Raw genomic sequence first — 26,869 nt, 5'->3', positions numbered from 1 at the left:
ATTATTTACAAAGCAACTGACCAGAGTCTATGGCATGTGATAATTTGTCATGTAATTATTATGTAATTCTCATGTAATAATTATGGCATGTAATCATTTGTCATGAGGACAGTAACTGACACTTGGGTTGTTCTAGGGACTAAATGAGATAGGGCATGAAAAATCCTGAGCATCAATGTGAATTACTTGGGCTGCAAAGCTGGTAGGAGTGATTACTTAGTGAGGGAGCCTAGTCATAAAACACCCAGCATTGATATTTGAATGAGTTGGATTTAAGGATTGGGTGATTTGGAAAGGTCTCTGGACGTAGTCTTTATGAATGCGGAAGGTCTACTGTAATTCTGTGAACATAGTAGCATTCTTTACATTCTTCTTGCTAACACACTAGGCCTCTTTGTGGTTACCCCCTTTCTGGGGCTCTTCTAGGTGACCTGCTGGTGTGACCGTGTTACCTGCAGAAAGTAAATCAGTGATGAGAACACCTCCCCATGCTCAGGAGGTTCAGGGAGGTGAATCACCCAGATTTACCCATTTCATGGACAAAAACTACCCTTCTAATTCTCATTTTCCTACCAAGGTCTGGTTCAAACATCCACTTCTCCTAGCCAGAGCCTTCAACTTGAAGTGGTCATTCCTCTAAACCACAGCAGCTGCACCTCTCATATGCATGCATGCCTCTTATTGCCTTTTGTGTTGTGCTCTAGCCCATGCCTGATTTTTTTCTGTATTTCCCAGCATGCCTTGAGCAGAATATGATGCATAGTAAGAGCTCTTGAAATGGGCACTGAAATTGAGTTGAGCAAGGGAGGTAGGGTGAAGGAACTCAGGGGATCAGGGCCAGACCTCTACTCCTTGTGGAACATTTCCAACTCTTCTTTTTAGTGCCAAGAGTTCTAAACTTCATCTTTGTACCTGGGCTGCGTATTTCTGTGGCCTTGATGGATACCTTGGCAGCAGCCTGGTGGCAGAGAAGCTCAGAAACATTTATGGAAATTTAAGCAAATTGATTAATAACGGAGGCAAAAAGAAACCTACACAGTCTTTTCCTCCCATGTTCTATTTCTTTTAAAGAAGCCCGTTTGTATTATCACTTCAACAGTTTGGTCAATAACTGCCTTCTCACTTATCTGTCCTCTTGTGCTTGCAGTGGTAAAAGCTGTATGCATCTTTCCAGACTGCTTTGGCAATATGCATGCAGGAATCTGAGGTAGAGATGAGTGCATGGGTATCCACTTAGAGGTATGATTTTAATATGTGTTCACTGACTTGGAATTTTCAAGTTCGCTCATACCAAACTTAAAGAAAATAAGAGAACATTCTGACACTGTAGTGATTTTATTTTTTATTTTAATTTTTTGGCAACAGGAGAATCTTACTTTTCAAAACTTTTGTAGAAAGTCCAGAATTGTCCTCACAATAGTTGGGCTGGGAGGTGTGTGCTGGAGAGGTTGCCTCTCTTTCTCATAGGCTCCCACCCCATCCTAGGCCCTTCTCACAACTGTAGGGTTCTAGGAAACACAGAAAACTTCCTCATTATTTCCCATCATTATCATCCTCATGCAGTTTATTATAAGTGACTATTGGACTGGAAGTCGGGAATGATCGGTTCTAGTTCAGGCTTGACCATTAACCTGCTATAATATTAAGTCAAAGGGCTTCCCTGGTGGCACAGTGGTTGAGAGTCCGCCTGCTGATGCCGGGGACATGGGTTCGTGCCCCGGTCCGGGAGGATCCCATATGCTGTGGAGTGGCTAGGCCTGTGAGCCATGGCCGCTGAGCCGGCGCGTCCGGAGCCTGTGCTCCACAATGGGAGAGGCCACAACAGTGAGAGGACTGCGTACCGCAAAAAAAAAAAAAAAAAAAGAAAAAAAAATTAAGTCAAGCTCTTTCCCTGGGTCTCAGTTTCTTCACTGGTAAGATCAAGGAGGGAATTTGTCTGTGTGAGCTCCTTGGTATGGTAACCTAAAGAGTGATAGTTTTACTTTAGTCTATTTTATAATTAAAAGTTATTTATTCCTTTAAAACTAACTTAAAATCACATGATTTTAGCACTGGGTATGGGCTTGGTCAGCTTCAGATTTCTTAAATGATCTTGGAGTTTTATTTCTCTTTGTGGGCCAAGATGCTTTGCTGAATGCCTCTGCTTCACAATAGCCTTCAGCTTCTCACCTGACTAGAGGAGTGTTTCCAGTCCTCTAGTATGTACGTATGTATGTATGGACTTTCCCATTCATCACCTCCTATGATCTTTATAGGAAGTGTGTGAGGTATCAGGGAGGGCATTTCATGTCCATTTTACAGTAGGGGAAAGGGTTAAAGTCACCCAACTGGCCCAAGGTCACACAGCTGGTGAGTAACGATGGTTATTTCCACCTACTCATTTGATGCTTTTCTACTGTATATTGGGTATTTTGACCTTTTAGGAAACTGATGGTTAGAGAACATAAACTAATCCATGGAATTTTCATCAAAGCCTCATGAACTTCTTGTCTTTAAAAACTGACTTCTGGGCTTCCCTGGTGGCTCAGTGGTTGAGAATCCGTCTGCCGATGCAGGGGACACGGGTTCGTGCCCTGGTCCGGGAAGATCCCACATGCCGCAGAGTGGCTGGGCCCGTGAGCCATGGCCTCTGAGTCTGCGCGTCCGGAGCCTGTGCTCCGTAATGGGAGAGGCCACAACAGTGAGAGGCCCGCGTACCGGAAAAAAAAAAAAAAAAACTGACTTCTATGGATCCTGTTTTCCTAATCCAGAAGAAATAACGAGTGGACCATGTAATCTCTAAAATGTCTCTTAACTGTTTACCAGGTGTCCTGTCACTCCTGCCTCCTCCGATTATCTACTCTACAACCAGGGAGATTTTTTTTTCCAAGCACAAAAATAATCATATCACTCTCCTTTTGGGTTTTCCTACTGTCTTTCCTGGAAGCTCTGTAGGGTAATCTGAATTCCTCTACTTGGTGTATAAACCTTTCATAGTCTGGCTTTTGCCTTCCTCAGCAGCCCCTCTCCCCTTCCCGTTTCCATGCCCTCCATTCATGTGCTCATAACTGACCTTCACACCCATGATATTCCAGATTTCATGCTAGGATAAAGAAGAAAGGTGATAAATGAGATAGATCCAGGTGATGCCCTGTCTGAGAGAACTATCTAAAATCTAGCTGAGCCAAATGTCATGCCTTTGACACCACTCAGCTCAGAGTGCCTTCCCATTTCACCCATCCTCCCTCTACCTGGCAAACATTTTCTCATCTTCAGAACTCAATCTCCATCGCCTCTATGACGCCTCATGGAGAATTGAACTGAACTATCCTTTTGGCTCACATTGTACTTTGTATAGATCTCCATGATAGCACCCATAACGCTTTAACCATGTTCTTTGGTGTACTAGATTGCAGACACCTTGAAGGTAGGAGATTCAGTAAACATTTATGGAGTGCTTTAGCAGTTGTGAGTCAAAGTACTGCACAATCAATAAACCTCTGCCCAGAAATAGAAGACCATTTACTGTACTTGTATTATTTTTAGAAAAGTTGATCTGCCTGTAGATATATCCCAATGTGTTATCCTTTGTGTTAGATCATATCCTAGATCACTTGCCATTTCAACAAAGTATGCTGAGCCTCTTGACAGATGCTGCTGGTCTGAGTTACCCTTCATAGAACTGCAGAAAGTGACAGCTAACGGATGGGTGAACCAGAGCCTTATGTGTGCTACAGCCATTTACACTTACATTAACCTTCCTATAGCAGACATATGAATGAGGAAATAGCTAGATATGGGCCATACTTTTTGCCCAATTTAGGTTATTTTAGATCATCTACTATTATGTTAGTTAAAAAATAAATGAACGTTTACATACAATTCCAGCATTTATTAGAAGTTCATGATTTATTTTTAGAATTTTTAAGATTACTGATTTTTTTTAAAAAATAGCAAACCAAAATACGAGAGGATGAAAATGCCAGTATAAAGTACAGCAGAAAACTTGATAGCAAATGAAGATATGATTGCTATTCAATGTTGAAACCCATGCTGTGGATTTTTGCATTTCCAATAGGTGTTTTACTCTGAATTCAGTCCCTACATACACCTTGTGCGTTTGGTTGAGATAACCTTTTATATTACTCTCCAGACACAGGCCCAAAGTAACCTCCTTTAAATGCCTTCCTAGTTAACCCCATCCATCTCTAAGTGCATCCACATCTCTTTAGCGCTTGGGACACTTTCTGGAATTCTGTTCATTTCTGCTAGTTTGCATGTTTGATGTGTTTGCCTTCTGTCTTGTTTTCATGCTTAGTCAATCAATTTTTTCACGTTCCACTGGCGTGAGATCTGTCATGCATCCGTCTGTCTGTCTGTCTTCCCTTATTCTCAAACTAAATTATGTCCTCCACTCCCCCACCCCAGTTATTCTTTAAACTAATGAAGATTTATAACCCGATATTTAAATAGTGTGTATTTGATTTATTCTTAACTCCTCGCTAGACTGTGAGGTCCATATGAGGAGGGTCCATGTCTCTTCTGTTCACAACTACTAGCCCAGTGCCAAGATAACATTTGTTAAATAATATTTATTAAATAAAGGTAATATAGAAAATTCAAACGCACATAAAGAATAGAGGGAAAAATCACCTAATGGCTAGTAAGCTTCAAATAACCACTGAAACATTTTTATCATGTATACAAACTGCATACACACACACACACACACACACACACACACACACACACACACACAAATGTTTATTTAAAAACCGGGATCATACACTATATACTATTTAAATTTTTATGCATGATGTCATGACCTTTTATTATGTCTCCATATGTTATTTACATTAGTAAAAATATTGTTATTAAAGATTATCCATATGTCATCAGTTCTCAAGCTTTTTAGACTCAGGAGATCTACACACTTGAAAATTACTGAGGATTCCAGTGAGCTTTTGTTTGAGTTGCTATCTATTGATATTTACCTTATTTGAAGTTAAAACTGAAAACAGTAATTAATTCCTGAAAAATAAGTAATAAAAATAAATGATTACATGTTAATTTAAGCCACATGTTTTTCTTAAAATAACTATATTTTTCAAAACAAAAATATTAGTATGAAAAATAGCATTGTTTTATATTTTTACAAATCTCTTAATGTCTGGCTTAATGCGTGACAGCTGGGTTCTCATATCTGCTTCTGCATTCAACCTGTGGCAAACACTTTTGTCAAAGTATATTTAGAAAATCCAGCCTCATACAGATACATAGTTGGAAATGGAGGAGTATTTCAATAGTTCTTTCAAGTAATTGTGGATATTCTTTTCTAATACTATATCAGAACTCAAAAAGTTATTTTCTTATACTATTTCACATTGGTCTGTCTTCTACTTTGAATGGATCTTTTACCCCCATGCATTATGTTTTACATTACCTAAGGGCTACATTGATCATTTGGAAAATACTGGTTCACTGAGTTATGCAGATCTTCTAAATGTTGACATCGTTCATTATACAGTCATGAGCCTCTAGAAAACACATTATCATAAGAGATTGATAATGAAAAAGGCAAATAACACCTTAATATTATTGCAGAAATAGTTTTGACTTTGTGGACCCCCTGAAAGATTCCATGGATGTCTGGCATTCTCTGGACCACATTTTAAGAGTTGCAGCAGTCTGTCAATCACTTATGTCAGTGTTCAGTTCTGGAAAATTCTCAGCTATTTTAACATTGCTTCTCTCCTATCAATTTGGTCAATACCTATTATACAAACTAGAGCATATTTATCATTTTGCATTTTCTATTATACTAATTCTAACTTCCATTTCACCAATGCTGAATTCTACTCTAACTTGTATACTATTTAAGCTCATCTACTGAGATTTTTTATTCATTTTAAAGATTTCCTCTTTCTTTCTTATTTGCCTTTTCTTGTTTCCTAACTGCCCATTCTTATTCCATAAATGTCAGTTTTATATCATGATTAGTAATTTTTTAAATCTCTGGAAGTCTTAATGCTACTTTTTAAAACTCTTAATCAGATTAATCTATTTTCTCCATTTCATGTGTATGAAATATCCTGTTTGTTGGGTCAGATTATTTTATACCACATTGCTGGGATTTTTCATGTGGTTTAAAAGTCTTACTTGAGATATTTTCTTCTTTCTGGGAATTTCTCTCCGATTTGGGGGAGTTTCTCTTTAGTTCTGTAGGGGGGTTTTGCATTTGGATCTGGTTTCTACAAAATGCACAGTTCCAAATCAGGTCTTATGATAGAAACTCAGTTTGAGTTTCCCCTTCGGGGATAGTACAGTTCCAGTCTTGCATCCTTATGCCACATAGACCCAGATCCCACTTTTACATAGGTATTTCTGCTTCTTCCCACAGAGTGGCCCTAGGAGAATGGGAAGACTTTTGCCATCATCTTTTGCAGGTGGACAGTACAATCCCAACTCTGGATTCTTTGGGGAGCCCATCTCTGTCCCTCCTACCATGCGCTAGTCATAGTTGTTCCCCATTGCACGTTCCCATTAAGAATCCTGACCAAATGTTTGTATCTGTTCCCAGTGGCCTATAGAATGGTAGCTTTGTTTCTATTTACTACTGTAGGTTGCCTCTCTATTTCTGCCATGCAGAATTTTTCCATTCTTTTTTAAGAGTATTCTGTTTCGATTATACATAATTCATGTTGTCATTTCTTTTTGTTATTTTATCAGTTATTTCTGATTTCAGAGTGGAAGAGGGAATTTTTGGTATGAACTTAATTTGCCATCTTGACCCATTTATTGATTATAAGAATCTACCAACATTTATTAAAACAATTCCCCATTCTTGGACATTTAGGTTGTTTCTAGTTTCTTCTTTTTACAAATATCACAACGATAAACACTTTTATAACTAAATATTTGCATGTATCCATTATTATATCCCTAGATTACATTTTCAGAATTAAAACTGATGAAAACTTTTCATTATACATGTCTGATCATGCCCTTCTTCCAGAATTTCATGGGCTTTTTACTGCCTTCAGGATAAAGCCTTAACAACATGGTGTGGGGTTAAAATGCGTCAATATTTTACTCCTACTTACCTTTTTAACCTCATATTCTACCACTCTCCTCCATTCACCACACTTGCAATTCTGCAGGTATACTATGCTTTCTTGTTCATCCGTCTCTTTACCTGTGATGTTTCCTCTATCAAGGATACTTTCTTCCCATCTCTTTGCACCATGAAATTCTACTCATCCTTTAAAACACTGCTCGGGTGAGCCCTCTGCTGTGAAGTCCTCTGTGACCTTTCCAGAAAGCATTTCTCTCTTCTATGCTATTATAGTTCCTTTGTTATAGCATTTACCACAGTTGTTTACATGCTTATTTCTACCACTAGGTTGGTAAATCCTCGAAAATTGTTGTTTGAACTCCAGCAATTAGCACGGTGCATGACATATAGACAGTACTCAATGTATAATTGATGAATGAATGTTATATAACTTGGTGAGTAATATCATTGAATCACATAATATTTTTGGCTTCTCTAAATACATAGTAAACTTGTTTTGGGTCAGAACTCTATCATGATATTCTCTATCTATCTGGTTTATCATAGTCTTTTCATCTCTCATCTACTAATGCAGTATCAATAATATTCTTAGCATGCTCTAAATATTTATTATTTGATTGACTGTTAGGCTATACTGCAGAATCAGTGAGGTTGAAAAAAATGTACTGTGGGTTTTGCTGAAGGTCATTACATGCCAGGCCATCAGGACGTTTGCACTCAATACCCACCTTGGACGAGCCTTTTTTCCCTTTCTTAGTGTTCTCAGGTTAAACAAAGGCTTTGGACTTGAAGACCTCCAAGGCAGCTCTACTAGTTTATCTTCTTACTCATAATTACAATCCTATGTCCAAAACTTAGACTGTGGCCCCTGTTCTATGAAAAATGAGTGAGCACCATGTTTCATAAAAGCTCTTGTTTGCGGTATATTTTTAGAGTGCCAGAAGGGGAGTCATAACACGTGTATTTGTGTTTCAACTTGCATCTGGAGAAATGACTTATGCAATTTCTGGGAAGAAAGCTTATAAACTCTTCTTGAAATATTCTGACTACAAATGAGCACACATCTATATTTCTGGTGAATTTAGAAATGATAGCAAAAATGATAAACTCTGCTGCTTTCCAGAGTAAGTTCAGAGGGTGAAAGTAAATTCTTAAGTTAAGCAAATCTGAATGAAACTGAGTAGAAAACAGATATAAAACTCAAGATAGCATCCTTAATTGGAATAGGAAGGTATTATAAAATGACAGAGCACCCTTTTCCTTCACATTTATTTTATTATCAAACTGGGAGATATTGCTTTGGGTTCATTTATTTCTAAAACTCTCTATATCTTTCATTTCACAGCTAGCTTATATTGGTTTTGTTGAAGATTATTTCTTAATTGTATTAAATGATGTATGACCTCAGCCCAAAACAAACAAACATGCCCTTTGATATTCAATTCAATTTCACCATTACTGATTGTGTTTTCTCTGTGAAAGGCCTTCTTCCATAATTAATTGAACTGAGTACCTTGAACCAGAAATTGTGTTTGAGGTGCTGGTCCCACATATTTGAGACTTTAGACAAACCATACACATTTACTGATTTCAGATTTATCATCATGGTGATAGCAGCCTGTTTGGCTTATCTCTGGTTCAGTGTTCATTTCCTTCCCTGTTCCCATGATTGTTCCATGAACCATGACTTTGATCAATGATTTTTTTCATACTTAGTCACTTTTGAAATCCTATAAAAAGGAATTGTGTTTAATTCATTTTTTTCACTCTTTCCCACCATTTTAGTTCTAACATAAAACATGCATTCAGGAAGTATTTTGGAACTGCCTGGATTTCAGTGAAAAGCTCAAGCTTTCTGACTGGACTTGAAGACCTCCAAGGCAGCTTCCAGCTCTACTAGTTTATCTTCTTGCTCACAATTACAATCCTATGTCCAGACCTTAGACTATGGCCCCTGTTCTATGAAATGATAATTATGATTATCCTTAAATCGTCTATGGTCCTGATTTTCCTGGGTTTTCAGAACTAATGCATTAAAAATCTCACTGAATTCTGGGTGGGTTTTCTGGATAATTTGTTTTGCTTCTTTATGCTTTTCTTTGTATTCTAGTTCTTCTGTACTAGGTAGGTATTACTTAGCTGTACAATAACTAAATGTTACTAAAAGTTTGGAAAGTAGACATCATTTAGATTTGTACTGGATTCTGTATTCCCTGCAGAAGAAATATTAATAATAATAGACAATCAAATTGATGTGAGGTTGGCTTTTTGGTGATTTTAAACATTTTTTTGTATAAATTAAGGAAGTAATGCCAGTGGTCATGTTAATGCTGTAATCTAACTTAAAATCAGAATCTATGTGGTCCTAGAACGACAACTATGGGGAGTGGTTTTAACCACCTGGCAAGTCTGTTGCTCATTTAAAACAGGAAGTGCTCACAGCGCTGCTCAGTTGCTACTGCTTGTCTGATTCAAACAGGGATAATTTTATAAGATCTCTTCATCTCATCATTAAGATGTCTTTTTTGATATCTCGTGATGGGTTTATTTGGTTGGCACAAAGTGAAATGTTGAAGTATGCTACAATGCGGATGAATTGGATTAACTTCAAATTCCATCCACTTCCTTTTCCATGTACCTTGAGAAAAGCTGAGGCAGATAGTGCATTGGAGAGCAGGTTAGTCTCCGGGTCAGTAGACTCTGGATCTGCTCGTTCACTCATTAGTGGTAGGAATTAGAGCAACTCACGTGGCTTTTTTGGCTCTCAGGAGCTTCCTACATAACACGGGAAAATTATTACCTACCAGTTTACCTAATAGGGTTCTATAAAGCAAGCGAAAATGCTAGGTTAATTGCAAAGCACAGAACAGATGGATATTGTTATGATTATTGTAAGATCTATATGTACAGGCAAAAGTGAAATCCTTGTAAACATGCTGGAAGATTTTATTTAGCATCTCTTCTGCCAAAAATGTTTATTGATTGCAGCTGGAAGGAAACCATTCTGAGAGGGAAAATGATGCTGAATAGGAGTCAGAACCTGTTTAACATTCTGACAGCTGGAACATGTTTCTTTATGTATCACAATAATAATTTAGCTTCTAAGTGACTTCTCTGACATGAGAACCCAGTAAATCAGGAAAGCTATAAATTGCTGAAAGGTTACCCTCAGGGAAATGACCAGGAAGGGACAAGTGAGATCGGACCAGTGTGTTTGGCCAAGGGGACTTGACCACCTAAGGCTTTATAGACCTTAAAGGAGGCCAGTGTGTGGCATGTGAAAGATGAGAGAGCTAGCGGCCTACTAGCCTTGGACCTCATCTGTTGAGAGCCTACTATATGCTACACTCTGTGGTAGATGCTTTGACAGAAGTATTATATTTGACCTTCAGAACAACTCTTTTGGAAGAGTACCATTAATTCCTTTAGGAAAACTGACATTCCCTAAACTGCAATTATGCTCAAGTCTTCTAATTCTAAATACAGTACTCTCTTCATTTTATAGACCCTACCCCCCCACCACAAATAACTGTATCAGTAACTATGCATTTACAAAGTATTACCACACAAATTACCTTACTTGATTGATACTTCCTCTGTCCCCAGCCTTTCCAAAGCATGCTTATGTGTTGTTTCTTGCTGAGTTCTGGTGGCATGCCTGAAAAGAGTGCTACATGAGAACCAGAACTCTGGCCTGGCCTCCTTCACCAGTTAACTTTGTTACATCAAGTCCTGAAAGAGAAGGGGGTGGCCTCTAGTCTAGTTAGTAGAAGAATCTGGAGTAGAAGTCAGGTTTCCTGAGAACCAGGTCTCCCAAGCATCTTCGGAGATAAAACATACTAAACACACAAGTACAGTATTTGTGCATTCATTGAGGTCATTATTTAATTAAAAGTTGTAATTATGATTTAATTACAGGGAGCAGATTAAGACTTTGACTATAAAATGGGGTAGGGGAAAACGTTGGTAGAAAAAAGGTTTACTGTAAAGGTTTGATCCTAATTTATAATGAAAATGATACTCAGTAACAAAGAGGAAGCAGCTGCTTCAAGTTTGCATTATTTGTAGAAGTTGCAGTTTAGGCATTGCATCTGTACAAAGTGGGACAGAATCTGGGCTCTCTTTAAGGGAGTCTGACCACACCAAGCACTCCTCTTTGTGCAAGGTACAGGTTAGCCTACTCCAAAAGGTGAAAGCCTGTAGAATGTCAGCCTGTCTCATAGAAAAATAGTGTGCTGAAGACTTTCTCTAACCTAGGTTGCTTTCAGGTAAGCCTATGGGAAAGATCGTGTAGAGTGTTAATTAATGTGGTGGCTAATGTACTTATTAAAATTATTGGAGGCTATTAATTGGGATTTTTCCATGATTCACGTTTATGAAAATGAATTTGTAATGAAAATGAATGACAGAAATAAGCTAATGAGGGAAATGCTTAGCCTACTCAGGCAAACCTGCTTTTCCAGCAAGACAAGGTTCTTACCTCTGGAGGATGAAGATCACATATTTTGGGGGATATTTTATTAAAAGTTAGTCATGATTCTCTTTTGAGATCAGTTGCTGTTACTCCAGGGCGGATGATCTTAGGCTACTTCCTTTTTTCTCTGATCTTTCCTTTCCTTTCCTTACACCCTTCATTCTGGACACACCCCGGTGAATAAAGTCTGTGGGAGATGGAGTGAGGAATGAGGGAAGCCTACTCAGACCCAGGCAGATGCTATAGGAGATAGTGAAAGGAAACTTTCCTTAGGGAGGGGGATGTGTAGAGGTGAGAAAACTTATTGAAGTAGAATTTTTATGGCAAGCTTGCTGTTAATGCCCACAGTTTTACAGCCTGTTAAGTGGTAAAGCCATGATTGAACTTCATCTGTTTGACCTAAAGGCAGAGAACCCAGGGAATCACCAGGGCTGGCTCTCATTGGTTTTGGGTAGCAGAAGGCTCACTCTCCAAATGCCAGTCGTTATTTTCTTTGCCAGATTAGTTACATTTTGTCTGGACCGTGGTACTCTCACACTCTGGTTGGTCTTCTACTCAGGAACCTATTTCCTTTATTTCTTGCTTGTTACTTCTATTCCATTAGGTAAGACTTATTCTTTAAGGATAAAAAATATTGGTATAGATAGATCTATAGTCTTTGTTATATTTAGGATCTCCCCTTTCAAAATTTTTCATAGTTTCTGATTTGGGGGAGAATTTCTTCTTCATATCAGTGACTTTTTTTTTATAGTACCAATTTTGTTCTTTTCCCTTCCCAAAGTGGAATTAATTTGGCTTTTGCTGCTTTGCTAATCTTGGCCAGGTTCCTTAATAATTTCAGACTGGATCCTAGATATCAGTGCAGGGGCTTGGCGGCTAGACCGCGGGGCTGGCGCGGCTATGCCGGTCACCGGCAAGACTTTCCGCCAGCGCTGGGCTGACTCGGAGTCGGAGGAAGATGAGCAGGACTCAGAGGAAGTTCGATTAAAACTGGAAGAGACCCGAGAGGTGCAGAACTTGAGGAAGAGGCCCAACGGGGTGAGTGCTGTAGCCCTGCTGGTGGGAGAGAAGGTACAAGAAGAGACCACTCTAGTGGATGATCCCTTTCAGATGAAGACAGGAGGGATGGTGGACATGAAGAAACTAAAGGAAAGGGGCAAAGATAAGATCAGTGAAGAGGAAGACCTCCATCTGGGGACGTCATTTTCTGCAGAAACCAACCGAAGGGACGAGGACGCTGACATGATGAAGTACATTGAGATGGAGCTGAAGAAGTGGAAAGGGATCGTGGAACACGAGGAACAGAAAGTTAAGCCAAAGAATGCAGAGGACTTCCTTTACGAACTGCCGGAAAACATCCGGGTTTCCTCAGCAAAGAAGACTTGAGGAGATGCTGTCCAACCAGATGCTGAGCGGCATCCCGGAGGTGGACCCTCGGCATCAATGCTAAAATAAAAAATATCATTTCCATGGAGGATGCCAAGGCCCGTCTGCTGGCAGAGCAGCAGAACAAGAAGAAAGACAGTGAGATATCCTTTGTGCGCACCAACATGGCTGTGAATTACGTGCAGCACAACCGATTTTATCATGAGGAGCTCAATGCTCCCATACGGAGAAACGAAGAAGAGCCCAAGGCCCGACCGTTGAGAGTGGGTGACACAGAGAAGCTAGAGCCTGAGCGGTCCCCTCCCAACCGCAAGCGTCCTGCTAACGAGAAGGCCATGGATGACTATCACTACGAGAAGGTCAAGAAGATAAACAGGAGGTACTGAGGGAGGCTAAAGGGGAGAGGTGCAAAGTGGGATGTAAACAGTGTCATTCACTCCCTTTATCCCCCTGATAAAAGGCTTCCTGGACAGAAGCCTGCTCATTGGCTAGCAGACAGTTCCCAAAACAGACTCTATCAGTCCTGCTGCTTACCTGCTGGATTTTTCAGGCACTGAATTTGTAACCTTTTGAAACAATGTGTAGTTTTCCTATTTGGGTACAAACTCTATTCTTGAGAGCATTATTAAATCTCATTTGTAAATAAAAAAAATAATTTCAGACTGAATATAAATTATTTTTTAATCTCATCATTCACCCCTTACCCTAACAAGTCCACTATTTCATGTATTTACTTGAAAGAACACAGATATTTCCCAATTTTTCTTTTATTTTTCAAATGTTAAATATTTTTTTAAAAACTGTGGCTTTCTCCTGCACCTTCAGAGCAGTTTTCCCTCATTCACATATTGTAGCATGGGTCCCACTTGTGCTGTCCCCTCCTACCCCGCCATATACTTCTCCCTGAGCATGGAGTTTTCCAAAAGCTAGACTTCTCTGTTCTCCCTTATTCACCAATGATTTCCATGTGAATGTGATACATTCCATCTCTCAGGCATTAAGCTGGAGGCTTATTTGACATGCAGACATTCACTAATTTTTAGGAGATCAATTAGTAAGGCTCTGCTTTAATAAGAAAGTATCTTCTGCTTCTAATGCCTGTGTATTAATTAGGGTTCTCCAAAGAAATGGAACCAGTAGGACATATTTTGGCTCACATGACTGTGGAGGCCCATAGGTCCCATGGTCTGCTGTTCACAAGCTGGAGAACCAAGAAAGCTGGTGGTTCAACTCACTCAGAGTCCAAAGGCCCGAGAACCAGAAATGCTGATACCCAACATCTGAGGGAAGAAGAGCTCAAACAAAGAGCAAATTTGCTCTTCTTTTGTCTTTTTGTTCCATTCAGGCCCTATAAAGGTTGGATGATACCCATCCGAATTGCTTAGTCTACCGATTCCAATGCTAATCTCTTTCAGAAACACCCTCGAAGACACATCCAGAAATGATGTTTTACCAGCTATCCGGGTGTCCATTAGCCCCTTAAAGTTGACTCATAAAATTAACCATCACAGCCTGGTCCTTTTTCCTTGCATGATCTGAAACACTTTTTAGTTTTTAGTTTTTGAGGAATAGAGTATACAACTGTCAAGACTCTTCCTGTCTTCTCTGGTGCCCACTGCCAACTTTCCATTCCATTTTTTTCTCGGCCTTTCTGCCCCACTGGGCATTACAGTCTTCAGATTTTCATATTAGAGAACCCACTAATGCTGACAAATGTTAGGGGAGACAGACATTATCTTGGATAGCATAGGAAACTGTTTCCTTGCTGTATGTGTGGAGAGGTGGGTGTCAGATTTCTGATTTCTGCCTCTCTTGAGATGGAGGCACACAGTGAGAGGCAGTGTTGGCTTCTGCTGCTTGTCTGGCCCTGTGTGGACACCTAAGCTGGGGATGAGGTCCAATTCTCATCCCATACAGATGAGTATGGATTTCTCCCAGATGCTGACAAATTGTTGCTAGGTAATAGTTTCAATTGCTATAGTGATGTCGCCACATTTTTTGGTTTTTATGTATTTTAATGGAACGTGGAGGGAAAAAAAAGTACTATAACATGTATCAATACTTCATTTCTTAAGATGTCACACAAATGTTATCACCTCAGACTTACCTTCAGTAGCCATTGTAAAAAATTAATAGACAGAAATTTCAATTAAATAGAGTTAGGAGACCAGAAGGGAGAGCTCTCATGCCCTGCAAGGATAGCAGAGCCCAACTGGAAGAAGACTCTTCTTTCTTGGCAAGGACTCAGCCAATGAAAAGCCATGGACTCATTGTTTACTCTAGCCCTCCCAGCTTCCTTTTCCGCTCCATAAAAGCCTTTTCCTTCACTTGCCACTGTGAGACTCGCACATGGCTTGCAGTGGTTGCAGGTCCTCAATTGCAATTCTCTGCTGATCCCGAATAAACCCATCTTTGCTGGGGAAATATCTGTCAGTCTATTTGTTTAAGGTCAACACAATAATTTCTTGGAGTCTTTTTAGAAGAGAAGATACTTGTTCTTCAGCTCATGTTTTTCTATAAATGGAAACCTAGCAACAGCAGCTGAACCTAAAAATCTTGTGATTTTCAAACCTGATTTGTCCTGTTCTGTGTTCCCCTCAGGGCACGTGGGGAAGCTGCTCAGCATGGCTACACCACCAGTGCCTGGAAAGACAGGGCCAAATATGACTTGTCTTTGTATCCTAAGTACTTTACAAAGGACCTAGCATCTGACTTTCTATATGGTTACTATAAATCAAGTTACTATATGGTTACTGTAAAGCAAATGCAGGGCTCTGTAAAGATTTCAAGGGAAAATGCAGCCAGCTTTTCAATGACTGTATCTTCAATCCCTAATTGTATATCTATTTTGATATATAGCCAATGAGGGGTTTTTTTGTCATCTTAACTGCCATGGTAGTTTTATACAGACTCTTCCAACTGGAGAAATAAATTATTTTCATTGAAAAGCTAAGTTATGTAAAACTATGACTTAAGAGAAAAGCAGAATATTTATTTCTTCTCAAAATAACGCTTTATTTTCCAAATAAACCAAATGTCCTGGTTTCTAGGGTAAAGATAATGCACTCTTAAATTTCATTTACTAGTTAGCATGCTCCTAACTCTGCCTTGCTCTGCTCTCCAGGACGATCTTAGTGCAAAGACTGCAGTTTGCTCAGCCTCACAAAGTCAGGGCAGAATGTAATAAAACTGCTGGTAGCAGCATTCAGGTACCCAAGGGAACATTCTCACAAAACAGCAGCAGCTGATCTTGATTTGAAAGAGGCAAGTGACAAGCAGAAGCAATGCTGCGTTCTGTGCCAAGTTCTGAATACCCAACCACCAGCAGTTTCAGTACCAGCTTTCAGCCTGCCAAAGCATGGACCCAGTGTACCACCTATTGTTGATGTAAAACCATACAGGAAATCTATTTAAATGTGACAGTTTTAAAACAACGGACTAATGGGTTATTTAGCAAATTTGTTATGGTTTCTTTTTTAAATTTGTATTTTATATTTATAGTTGATTAACAATGTCATGTTAGTTTCAGGCATACAGCAAGATTTGTCATGGTTTCTTGCAATCTTCAAGAATCACTGATGGGTCTGACTGTATTTTATCCTAGTTAAACTTCACAGCATCTCTGTGAGTGCACCATTTTGCATCTGCAATTGCAAAGTGCTGATAAGAGTCCTTTCCATTCTCCAAAGGAACAATGGTGGAGTGAAAAAAAACACAAACAAACAAAACAAATGGTCTTGTGGGCCTCATTAGAGAAACAGATTCCTCCAGAGTAAAGCAGACTTTGAAACTTCATATTATCTTGTCACATTTATTAGTTTTGAGAATTTATCAGTATTTTAATCTTTTTTTAAATTAAAAAATGGGGAGGTGCATGTTTAAAAACTAAAGACATTGTTTGGATATGTATAGGAAATGTGTTTCTATTGATAAATTTAAGCTTGTGTTAAAAGACGTGCTTAGTGTAGTATAGGCATGGCACAAGGTCCCATTATAATACAGCCAAATGCAGGGTTTTCTAAATTATGATGATTAAAATGTCCATTATTGTAACACCTTATGAGTCTAAAGCTTACAGACCCAGCAAACTTAGCTAGCTGGAACCCAGCTGCAAACCAGGAAATAAAGCCAAAAGGAATTTGGAAGAGATAAAGTTGATACCTTAAAGCTTACATTTTCTTCATCCCTCTTCCCTCTTCCCCATCTTCCTTCCCTGCCCAGCCCTCCAGCCCCCCCACCCAACCCCCACCCAATACACTGTTGGAGATTCTTTTAGGATCGAATTTTACATACAGTTCTAATAGACCTGGTGATCTCTTTGTTTATTCCATAGAAGACTAGAAGCATCTGAAAGTAGGCACAGTAGCTATAGTTAAAAGAGGCAGAGAAAGCAAAATGATAAAAATCAGACAAAAACTCTAAAAGCATTGGGACCATCTAGTGAAGAGACAGGAAGCTCTGTACATGCCAGTAGATCCAGCAGATGTTGCAGTTCAGGACAGTGTGGATATCCCTCATAACCATCCTGACATATCAAGATTATGTCCAATATGGTATGCCTAATAAAGAGTAGAAATGTATAGTTCATTTTAGGAAGCGTTCTGTACCAGAAAGTTATTGTTTTATGAAATTTAAAGGGGGGAAAATCCCTCTCAAGTCACTAGAGAATGTAGGTATCCAGACAGAATTGCAACCATTTCATGACTGTACATTAAGCTTCCTGTAGTTTGATATTGATAAGTTCTGTGACCTTGGGCATGGGAGTTCATCTCTCATAGCCTTCGAGTTCTCTTCTGTAAACTGATTATAATAGCATCTACTCTTCAGGAGCATTCTATGGATTCAATAGGATTTCTTTGTAAAGTTTTTTCATTGTGCCTGCCAAATAATGTATATTTAATCATTGTAGCTCTTACTCATTTCCAGTCTTCTGTGAACAAGGAAATACGTTGGAAGCTGAGTAGTACCAAGAATTATTGACCGTATATCACATTTTTATGATCCTACACTGCTAGGTGTTTTCTTGTTGAACACTTTGAAAAATATTACATGAACTAAAAGACTGTCAACTCTAGGCATATTATGCCATACCCTTGAAGTAGCTGGCACTGTTACCGTATTCTGAGCAAGATGCTTTCTTGCTGGGGTGAGGGCTGTCCCATGCATTATAGGATGGGTGGCTAACAGCATCCACAGCCTCTACCCACCAGATACCAGTAGTGCCTCCCGCCACCTCACTTGTAACAACTGGAAATGACTTGAGACATTGCCAAATGTCCCTGCAGGGCAAAATCACCTCAGTTGAGAACCACTGTGCTAGAGAAACAAATATGTAAATATCAAGTGTAGCGTTTTAAACAGTAGTGACAAGTTAATGCTGAGCATTTTAAAATTCTTGTTCCCTTTGTGCTGTGAGGCTTTGGTGACATGTATCTGCTTTACTGCAACTACCTCTATGTGTATCTTTTCCTCTTATAATTTAGGTGTTCTTTAGGGACAGTTACTTTAGAGAGTGAGAAAGGATTGGGGTGAAGCAGTGTGTCCTGTGCAGTCTTTTGAAAATGAGGCTTCTCAGGTGAATTTCAATCACTGACTTCCTGGATGGCTTAAATTAATCAACATACCTTTATTGAACATGTGCCAATTTTTTAAGTCCTATGCCAGATATTGCAAGAGAAGGAAACATTTTTTTTCTGAACCACCTGGATAAATGAATTTCTTTTCTATTCCCATGTCTCTGGGGGCTAGTGATTCTAGCTCTTCCAGTTCTCAACAGCTTGCCTTTCCCTCTTGCTCTATTAGTCTTTCACTCTAAATTCCGCCTGCTTTAATTCACCTCTCCAACCTCCACTCCACCCCCACCTTATTGAATGATTATGCAGGGTTCCAGACACCATCATCTTTCTGGCATGACTCAGACTCCTGATTAAGTTCCATTTCTGGAGCCTCATTTAGGGAAAAATCATCCGCTTCTTTTAGCCCACAGTAGTAGGGAACACTGGTTCATCTATTAATCAGTTGGTCTTTAATTCTAAAATTCAATCATAATCAAATACTTCTGGCCCTTTAACCTGTCCACCTTTGGAGAGATTCATCAGTTATGATTAAATTGGTCAAGTAGCAACAAAGAGCTGACATTACAGTTGACTTAAACTAAATAGAATTAAATTTCTCTTAACACAATTCAAGAGGTAGGCAGCTTAAGGCTGGTATGATGGGGTTATGACTTCATCAGTCTCTCAGTTTTCCTCTGTCCGTCTGCTTTGCCATTCCTATTGTGTAGCTTCCATCCTCAAGGTCACCCCATGTTCAAAAGATGTCCATCTGTTGCAGTTCCATTCATCATATCTGAGTTCCAGGCAGAAATATGGAGGAAAAGAGAAGGGCAAAAGGAGGAACTGATAATGAAACACTTTCTTTTTTCCCTAAGTCCCTCTTAAGTTAGGAGTTTGGGGTTAACATATATACATTACTATATATAAAATGGATAACCAACAAAGACCTAGTATATAGCACAGGGAACTATACTCCATATTTTGTAATAACCTATAAGGGAAAAGAATCTGAAAAAGAATATATATACACACACATATGTATGTATATATATGTATAACTGATCACTTTGCTGTACACCTGAAACTAACACAACTGGAAATCAATAAATAAATTTTTAAAAATTGTTCAAATTTTAAATACTGTGTACAAGGGGGTAGCTGGGATATGTAGCTGGATGTATTACTGCTTCCAACAATATAAAGATAGTGTTAAAAAGGAGGAAATGAGAATAGTTATTGGTCTGGCACAGACATCTCTGCCACACAGAGACCTTTGAGATGAATGTGTATCATGGATGTTATATATGCTGTGCCTGAAATAGGACTTCAGTAAGATGTTTCATATTCTATACAGCAAAGATTGCTTAGTACTGAGTTATTATTCCTAACATGTTCCTCATGCTCAAGTACAGAGTTGGAAGGACTCATTCTCATTGCCCCAGGGAGTGAGGTGGAAAACTGTAACATTCTACTGAAAAGTGGAAGATGTGGTCAACCAGTCAATCCGGTTGACTATTTTTGTCAGATGTTCAGAAATGGCTGATTAGCTATGGGTTTTGTTTTTCTCTCATATATGTATCGAATGCCCACCTATGGCAAGACACTGTTATGGGACAGAGCTTTTGTGAGCCTTAAATGAAAATATCATATATGAAAGCATATAGAAATTTGAAATGCTATTGGGTTGCTAGTATTGATTTTATTATTCATATCCAGATCAAATTTTAGCCATTGTTGGCGGCAAAAGGCAACAAAATACACTGTTTCTCCAAAAATATTCTAGCAGTAATGAATTATCTCAAAAAGACTTTTCTCTCCTGTGTGATACCGCAACAATGTATTATCCATTAATACTAATTAAGGAGGACCTAGGAAGCACAGCCAGATAACCTGTTGCTTACTCCTGGCCTCCTTACTTGCCTCTCAGACTTCTACAAGACACTAGGTTCCTTCATGCCTACCTCCAAGTCTAAAATTCGTAAGTAACGCACTCTATTCTTTATCCCTTTAGGCAATGGAAAAATCCTGAGGTCCTTCATATGTTCATTGTGCAACATGCAGTATTTGTGAAGTTTGGGTGGCACTATCACATTAAAAAGTCCAGAATGAGGAATTATACCGAAAGGAAAGAGTTCTATTTATTCTGGTTTAATGAAAATTTGATCCATTGTCTTTTTCTTAATTAGAAATGATTTGCATCAAGGTTTTCTTACGGGGCATACAGGAACTAGAATATTTTTCATAATACAGATCCAGACTGTGTCCCCAGAGGCTACAGAGCTCTGTAAGAGAAAAATAATTCTTTGGGAGTTACTGTCTAGGAGGGAATTATATCTGGTTGAGGGAAAAATAGTGGCATTTGAGCCCAGCTTTGACAGGTTTTGATGGGCAGAGAAAGTGAGCCTGGGTGAGCATTCCAGGAAGGAACTCCTAAGGTAGGGACCAGGAGAAGTCCTGGGGGTGATTGGGGAAAGTGAGAGCATTTTTTGTGCATTCCAAAGAAATAGACTAACTCCTTGAAAGCTAGAACTGCGACTACTACCCATCACCACATCCTAACCAGTAGTGATGACATAAAACTTGATGATTAGTTATCAAATTGGATTGCAAACAGTTCTAACCCAAACTAGAAGATTACATAAAAAATGTGTGGGCCCAGCTTCTCCTCTAGAATTGTCATACTTGAATGTGACATGAGTGTTCCATAAAGAGTATTTCACAATCCTCATTTATGAGCCATTTGAAATATGATGTTATAGAATGGCTAATAGTAACTGCTGTTTCACAAAAGAAATTTATCCCAGGGAGAGCAAAGCCATAGATGGCATCTACTCAAATCAGCAACAGATGTGTAAATCTCCCCTTGAATAGCTCTGAAGAGTGGTGACTGTGCACCTCAGCATAAATGCCTAGTTCATTCCCAAATAATCCATTTTACCTTTGGCCAGCAGACTTAGACACACACACACACACATACACACACACACACACACACACACACACACACACAGAATTAGTCTGTGGACTTGTGGGAGAGTCAGGTAAGTTGGGGCTAGGATGGATGCCTTACAGTAAAAGGCGGGCATACTAATAGGCAGAAGAAATCTTTTAAGGCAGTGGTTCTCAAACTTGAGGAAGCAACAGAATCACCTATAGGAGGGGTCACCACCCCCCGGGCCATGGCCCGATAGGAACCAGGCAGCACAGCAGGAGGTGAGTGGCAGATGAGCGAGGGAAGCTTCATCTGCTGCTCCCTGTTGCACCCCCATCATTCACATTACCGCCTGAACCATCCTCCACACCCCCCAACACCCCCTCTGTGGAAAAGTCGTCTTCCATAAGACTGGTCCCTGGTGCCAAAAAGGCTGGGGACTGCTGACCAGTAGGACTTGTTAAAACACAGAGTTCTGGGCCCCACTCCCAGTGGAGTGATCTGATCAGTTTTTGATCTGATAGGTCTGTGACCAGGGCCTGAGAATGTGCATTTCTCAGAGTTGCCCGGTGATACCAATGCTACTATGGTGGACAACACACTGAGAAGCATTCTTTAAGGATATTCTGAAGCCAAGAGCAAGTGAGCATCCTCTTGGGAAAAGCTTGGAGAATGAAAGCATAGGGAGGATATTTTAGTTTGCAGCATCAGAGCTGGTCTGGCTTTCTCTGAACAAAGCTGGTGCCCACTCCATCTTCATCTTGCCAAAAGAACTGTCTCCCTAGGTGAGCCTTGCATTCTCACCCATCTGAGCTGTCACTCATGCTGTTCTTTTCACATTGGCATGCCTTTCCTTCCTGTGTCCACCTGTGGAAATAATCACTCTTCAAGGTCTAGCCAGAGGCTGTCTGTTTCCCATAAAGAGAATGAATTGTTCAGACAATGTACTCCCATAGCTTCTTGCTTATTTACATCTTTTAGTGGCACGTATAACTTCTGCCCATGTCATATAGTTAGTTTTATCCATTTCAATCTCTCCTTAAGTGTAAGGGCAGGGAGTCCTGCAGGTCAGGGTCTGAGAGGGGTTTGGTTTTCCCTGGCATCTTGCAGAGTGTCTGGCACAGAGTGGGTGCCTGACGGATATTTCTTGAATGAATAAATAAATCTTTTAATCCCTTTTTCTCTCACTTAGCAGTGTCTTCTTCATGAATAGTGTGACTGGAGGGAGGGGGAGCATTGATACAGAATGAGACTGAATTTGAAACCAAGAGACTGACAACAGAATCTTAGCTCCACATTTATTAGTTTCCTGACCTCAGTTCCATTATCTGTCTAATGCCAAGAATCCTAACTATCAGAGATTTTTTGAGGATTAAATGAGATGCTGTACTTGAGTGCTTTGCCAAACTATAAGTTGTATATAAATATAAGTATCGTGTTAGTTGTGTAAAGTTTCTGTGTATGACAAAAGGATGTACATCTTCCAGAAAGGCCCAAAAAGTAACGGTGGTTTGAACACATTTTGTGCAGTAATAATGCCCTAGACTCAGTGTTTTATTGGTCTGTATTAAATCTGTAGCCTACAGGAAAAGTATCTGGCTGGGGAGGTTGTCTTCAAAGGCTAGGGAAAGGATGGGAGAGTTAAATTGAGAAACAGGTCTGTTGTTTGCCATTTACCAGTAACTATCACTCAACCTCCCTTATCATTTTTTTATAATGTGAAGCAGTCCTGGGACTGTTAGGATGTGAGAGCTGGAAGGTGCTCGGGGATGTCCTCTATGCCCCTTATCTTACAGAGGAGAAACTGCAGTTCAGCAAGAAGTAATCTACCCAGGTTCACGTGGTTGGTTGGTACCTAGTTCACCCCTCCTGAAAATCCTGCCTGAAGGCTGCAACAGATGTCTATTAGTCTAAGAAGCTTAGTGTTCTGTGTTCCTCAGCCATGGGACTGAGGTTTCTATCAATTTACTGACCTGAGTAGTTTGGATGTCTTTTGTGTTGTGGGATTTTACCTGAATTTATACCTCAAGCTCCTGGTAGATGTCTGCTTCTATGACCATAAAGGACAGAGATGTACACATTTCAGCTGAAAATTTTTTTGATATTTAGGTCGCCACAGTCTTCTTGGCAACTTGAGACATTAGGAATAAAATAAGTGTAACTTAATATTTTATTCATTGTTTTAGGATTAAATATTGACCAGTGAAACCTATTATTTACATTTATATCTATGTTGTTCATATTTTCTCAGTAAAAATCAGGATATTACCTAACCAGTCTATGATAGGACAGAATATTTAAAGCCAGGATTGTTCCATTAGATGTATATTAATAAGTCACATATTATTTTAGATTTTTAAAAATTATTGCTCTTTAACCTATAACATTTCATTCTTTAGGTCATGAATACTTCAGCTTCATTAAGGAGCTTTTATGGAACATTTTCTGTGCTAATTGCTAATGATACAAAGTTGGATATATAGATCTTCTTCGGAAGAAACAGACTGATGAGAAAATGTACTTAAATTATTACAGTGAAGTATAATAAATGCAATAATGGAATAAATAAGAGAGGGTTGGCACAAAGGGGATGAGGTAAGTTGTTTAGATGGCTCATGGAAGCACTGCAGCCGGGAACTCTCTTCCAGAGAGGGTAGGAGTTCATTTGAAGCAGGAACTAGGAGAAGGGATGGTAGTTCCAGTATCAGAAATAGCAGGTGTAAAGGCATGAAGATGTGGAGCAGTATGGTGTGTTCAGGTGAGTGTAATTCTGTTGATGTCTCTGGAATGAAGAATTTGTACAGGTAACTAGTTGAAACTGAGGATGAAAAGAGAGGTAGGGGTGAGTTCCTGGAAGGCCTTGTAAAGGCCATTAAAGAGTTTGAATTTTCAGGCAAAGAGGAGTTTTCAGTATGTGTAATTTGGGGGTCATGTGACATGGTCAGATTTTACTTAAAGAAGATGCTTTTAAAAATATAAATTTATTTATTTATTTATGACTGTGTTGGGTCTTTGTTTCTGTGCGAGGGCTTTCTCCAGTTGCGGCGAGTGGGTGACACTCTTCATCGTGGTGCACGTGCCTCTCACTGTCACGGCCTCTCCCGTTGCGGAGCACAGGCTCCAGACGCGCAGGCTCAGTAGTTGTGGCTCATGGGCTTAGTTGCTCCGCGGCATGTGGGACCCTCCCAGACCAGGGCTCGAACCTGTGTCCTATGCATTGGCAGGCAGATTCCCAACCACTGTGCCACCAGGGAAGCCCAAAGAAGATGCTTTTCTCTGTTTGTTGCTTTATGCATGACTCTCCAGTACCTCTTGTGATCTGTAAAAGGAGTACAGAGTGGTTTCCTACATAAGGTAGGCAAGAGAGGGAGGAAACCGGTTTATATGTTGCCAAGTTATCAAGGAAAAAACATTTCCTTCAGAACCAATGATTTCCCCACCTAAAACTACTACTAAGAAGATATAAGCGGTGGAATATACTACAGAATAACCTTAAACTGCATCTTTCGAAAAGACTATCGTCCTGTATGAAAACAATACGCAAGTGAAAACCTTAAGATGAGATTTTAGTATAATTTTTTTTAAAAAAATAAATTTATTTATTTGGCTGCATTGGGTCTTCGTTGCTGCGCACGGGCTTTCTCTAATTGCGGAGAGCAAAGGTTACTCTTTGTTGCGGCGTGCAGGCTTCTCATTGCAGTGGCTTCTCTTGTTTCAGGGCACAGACTCTAGGCATGCGGGCTTTAGTAGTTGTGGCAAGCGGGCTCAGTAGTTGTGGCACGCGGGCTCAGTAGTTGTGGCACACGGGCTTAATTGCTCTGCGGCATGTGGGATCTTCCCGGACTAGGGCTCAAACCCGTGTCCCCTGCTTTGGCAAGCGGATTCTTAACCACTATGCCAGCAGGGAAGTCCTAGTATAATCTTAATAACACATAAAGCTCAGAATACTTATCACAACCCAAAATTAAAATAAGAAAACTAGATTGTCAAGGTAATCTATGAAATAATTCAAACTGCTGTTAATTAAGCAGCAGAACTCTTGCAGGGAAGTTAGTCAGTCATGAGATCTCTTGCACTTTGGGAGGGTCAGTCCCCCCCTGCCGTAGAGTACACATTATCATTTGAGCCACCCTGTTTGTACCAGTTGCTACTATTGTGCACAGTGGCTGAGGTTTGGGCTTTAGGATTAATCCTCTGCTAATGGGTGAGGGGTAAATGAGATGACTTGTGGGGTCACAGTAATGAATTTTCCATTGTCTGGGGACTATCAGTTAAATTAGATGGTGGCCACTTAGTGTATTGATCTGAGAGCTGAGATAATTGCAACTTCATAGAGCAACTCAAAGCCTTTTACTTGGACACCATGGTGGTGCTGATTTTCAGTATAATGCAGTGAACACTCAAGATTTAAACTCCCCTTCCTCCATACCCAACATCTGTTCTATCCCCCAAAGATAATAACTTGAAATAATTTCAAGGGCGAGTTTATTGATTTACTTGAAAATCTGTTTTGGAGATAATCAACCCCACATCTGAGGATATCCCTAACTGCCTTCTATCCCTATACTGTAAATTTAGTTCATATTGGATTGTTACTTAATTGAAAGCCTTATCTCAAGGATAAATTATTTGATTGCTGAAAGCATTATTTCTCCCCAGTGTTTCTTTCCTTTCTGTTGCTCCCTCTGATGGCATTTCTCATTTTTTTATATTTCTCCTAAATTTTGGAGCAGAAAGCAGAATCAACAGTAAATGGCCTCAATCAAGGCAATTCTCATTTATTCAGGAGATGCTTATCTAGTTGGAGAAGAAGAAAAAAACCAACAAGGCTGGCAATTTGGTAGGTTTAAAACAAAAAAGTTTGTTTCTGGCAAAAGAGAAAGCATCCACTATGTGAGAATTTGAAATTACGAGAGATTAAAAAATTCTAAATATTCTTTGTCACTATAAGGATGGAGTTGAGACTTGACCATATAGTGGGAGGAGACACTCATCTCATGTATATATAGGTGCCTTAGTGTCTTGATTTTCTTTATAAAATAAATAAAAGCAATTACAAAATCAACAAAATCATATATTTTTCAAAATACATTATTTTCTAGGCCACTAGTGAGTTTTTATACCATAGACTATTTTCACTGTACCATAAACCACTATTCACTTTCTATCTGATGTTTGTGTATATCTTTTAATCCTGTAATAATAAAACAGTCCTAAACATAACAATAGAATACTGTGTCACATCAGAAATGCACTGGACTTAAAGTTGAAAGACGTGAGTTGGCACACAACTGGATATGCCACTTTGTGCAGAAGTGTGAGTCTGCACAAAGGGGCTCTTTCTGTTCTACTTGTTTCACAAAGCAGATGTGAAGGTCAAATTTGTTAATGGATATGAAAATACTTTGACACCTATAAAATACTGTTTTTATTCATAAATATTTTCAAGCTGCTGCTTCTTGAGCAGC

At 39.4% G+C, this 26,869-nt stretch overlaps 1 protein-coding gene and 1 pseudogene across 1 annotated transcript in view; both read left to right on the top strand.

Annotated features, from left to right (window-relative positions):
• Window positions 1-26,869, top strand: part of FGF12 (fibroblast growth factor 12) — a 574,219-nt gene that overhangs the window by 39,782 nt on the left and 507,568 nt on the right. The window lies entirely within an intron of this gene.
• Window positions 12,399-13,373, top strand: LOC131757251 (splicing factor C9orf78 pseudogene; annotated as a pseudogene).

This window comes from Kogia breviceps, chromosome 5, assembly GCF_026419965.1.
Source record: "Kogia breviceps isolate mKogBre1 chromosome 5, mKogBre1 haplotype 1, whole genome shotgun sequence".
In the NCBI taxonomy this organism is placed as follows: Eukaryota; Metazoa; Chordata; class Mammalia; order Artiodactyla; family Physeteridae; genus Kogia; species Kogia breviceps.
The sequence above is the reverse complement of the archived record's forward strand: the minus strand, read 5'-3'. Positions and strand labels throughout refer to the sequence as shown.